The following is a 3,209-nucleotide window of genomic DNA, read 5'->3' on the forward strand; positions in this document are numbered from 1 at the left end:
CCAGGGCCGGTAACTCCGGGTGGCTGGTAACTCCGGGTGGCTGGTAACCCCAGGGCCGGTAACCCTGGGTGGCTGGTAACCCCGGGGCCGGTAAACCAGGGTGGCTGGTAACTCTGGGGCCGGTAACCCTGGGTGGCTGGTAACTCCAGAGCCGGTAACCCCAGGGCCGGTAACCCCAGGTGGCTGGTAACTACAGAGCCGGTAACCCCAGGGCCGGTAACCCCGGGTGACTGGTAACCCCAGGGCCGGTAACCCCGGGGCCAGTAACCCCAGGGCCGGTGACGCTGGGTGGCTGGTAACTCTGGGGCCAGTAACCCCAGGGCCAGTAACCCCGGGGCCGGCGACGCCGGGTGGCTGAAGCCGGGAGCCGAGACCTATCCCCTGTGGCAGGAAGGGAAAGCTCACTTAGTCCATCCCTTAGTGAGTTGAAGGGCTCACGGGTCCCCAGGCCGCTGGGGAGGCTGGAGGGGTGGCCAGTGGGCCCTGCTCTTGGCCTGTTCTGCATAGACTCACTGGAGCCGAGCACCTGCCAGGCCTGGGTCCGTTCTTGGGCGAGCTGGGCCCCTGCTTCCTTTCTCCCGGCCCCGGGGCCAAGCTGAGCTGGCATCACATACAACCCCTCAACCCTGGCCCATCGCCCACTGTCCTATTGGCCTTGGCTCTTTGCCCCCAGAGCGTGGCTTGGCCTTGCAGAGATCACAAGCCTCTCGTCCCAGCAATGTGTGTTTGACACTGGACGCCCCTCCCGAGTGCCGCCCACCTGGTCTCCTCTCAGCCCGGTAGAGCAGCCGTTCTGGGCAGCCCATCACAGCCCAGTCTGCTGGCAGGGCACAAGACCCAGGTGGCCGGAAGAGGGTGAAGCAAGGTCTTCAGAAGCCCCCCAGTGCAGGGGAGATCAGGGAGCATAGCTGGGCCCAGCGGGGGGCATCCCCCGATGCCCACTAGGGGAACGTTGTGGTGACTTGCTCGGCCAGGTCGTCTGGGAGCCAGACCCACTGAGAAGGGGAGGCCCCTGGTGGAAGCTGCACTCTGCCTAGCCACTGGGGGAGCAGAGATACCAGACCAGAGGCAAGATGTGGGTCTTTCACACCCCGAGCGCCTCTGCTGGGTCCTATAGACGGGGGGGGGGAGGGGGGCTCAGCCAGACCCAGGAGTCCCCAGGCATGTGTACAACCCCTGCGTAGGGTTCTTAATGTTCTAATCCCTGAAAACCGAACACCCCTGCCCCACCCCTTCTCTGAGGCCCTGCCCCTGCTCCACCTCCCCCCCCCCCCGTCGCTCACTCCCCCCAGCCCCCAGGACTCACCTGCCACCTGCAGAGCTGGGTTGAGAGGAGGTGATGTGGGGCCCACCCAATCGGGGCTGGGGGGGGGGTTGGTCCCTGGAGCGAGGGGCTGGGGAGCGGAATTGGGGCTCGGCGGAGGGGGGGGCAGTCCCTGGAGCAAGGGGCTGGGGAGGGGAATCAGGGCACAGCGAGGGGAGGGTCAGTCTCTGGAGCAAGGGGATGGGGAGGGAAATCGGGGCACGGCGGGAAGGGTCGGTCCCTGGAGCGAGGGGCCAGGGAAATGGAGGCACAGTGACAGGGGCGTCAGTCCCTGGAGCGAGGGGCGGGAGGGAAATCGAGGCACAGTGGCAGGGGGGGGTCAGTCCCTGGAGCAAGGGGCTGGGGAGGGAAATCGAGGCACAGTTGGGTGCGGGGGTTGGTCCCTGGAGCGAGGGACGGGAGGGAAACTGAGACACAGTGGCGGGGGGGGTCAGTCCCTGGAGCAAGGGGCTGGGGAGGGAAATCAAGGCACAGCGGGGGGGGGGTTGGTCCCTAGAGCGAGGGCTGGGGAAATCGAGGCACAGCTGGGGGGGGGGGGGCAGACCCTGCCCACACGGCTCCGGCAGGTACTTTGGAGCCCAGTCCGGGCGCAGCCAGTTCGGCCAGGCCGGGGCGGGAAGAGCAGCATCCGCCGAACAGACCCACGGCTCCAGGCCCCAGCAGCAGCTGCTCTTCCCGCCCCCAGGTGGCGGAAGCCGGTTACTGCAGGTAACTGGACTTTTAACATCCCGCCAGCTGTGCTGCCAGCTTCCCTTCTCGACCAGATGTTCGGGTCGAAAACCGGCGCCCTGGGAACCCCACCCCTGTATCCGCCATCGTCTCAATACCTCACGGAAGGGGCGAGTGGGGTCAGACCTGGCTGGCTGCTGTGGTCACGGCAAGAGGTTTAGACGGGAAAGAACTTGCGAGGGACGCGATGTGCAGGGTCCTGCCTTTCACACCTGTCACCCAAGCAGGCAGGTGTGAGCTCTCGCAGGCCACGCTGAGAACAAGGCACAGCCGTGGAGACAGGCTGGCCTGGCCGGAGAACCCAGGTGAGCTCCTGGAAGAGGAGGCGCTGGGCTCAGAGCCACGCGCCTGTGCCTATCTAAGCAGCAGAAGTGGTTCTCCATTACAGGACAGACTTTGTCGGGGGAGGGGGAAGGTGTCTGGTGACCAGTGGGCCCCAGCTGCAAGGACTGGCCTGGGGGCGAGAAATCCCCTATGACAGGACAGGAACTTGTGTCGACTTTTGATTGCGTCTTTTGTTTTTCGCTTGCCTGGAACCTTACGTTTCCAACCCCTTCTACTGGCTTTCATCTGAATCTCGGCTGAAGCTCTGTTAAAGAAACTTCGGTTTGATTTCTAGAGAAACCTTCGGGCCTGGTGCTCAGGAGAGCGATGAACTGGGGCACTGTGTCCATGGAGGCAGCGGATCTGGGTGCACTGCAGGTGTCCAGAAGACGGGGACTGGGCCCTCGGGTATAACGAGGCGGGTGTGTAAATTGCTAGCCTGTTTAAAGGAGTGGGGCTGGGGAATTTCCCTGGCAGGGGGCGCACACGGGGCTCCCTCCCGCTATGAGCCGGTGGTAGCGATTCACCCCAGAAACCCTGACAAGTGCCACAATCCAGCCTAGGAATTCAGCTCAGGGGAGCCCTGGGCCAGAGAACTGTTGTGTGTCCTGGGGTCCTCCAAGCCTCCCGAAGCCCTTGGGGGAGAAACACCCCTTCCCCTGAGAAGCTGGGTTACAAAAGCCATGTGGTTGCTGGAATCCACTGGGCTTGGTGGCCTGCAGCTCCCCACTCCTCCTCCCCAGGGCTCTGACTCCCTGCCAGGCTGCAGCAACGGGCAAGTCCCTCCCTGCACGGTGAGCGCCAGGCCCCGGGGACAGACCCACGCATTCCC

This window comes from Malaclemys terrapin, chromosome 2 (genome assembly GCF_027887155.1).
Source record: "Malaclemys terrapin pileata isolate rMalTer1 chromosome 2, rMalTer1.hap1, whole genome shotgun sequence".
NCBI classification, from domain to species: domain Eukaryota; kingdom Metazoa; phylum Chordata; order Testudines; family Emydidae; genus Malaclemys; species Malaclemys terrapin.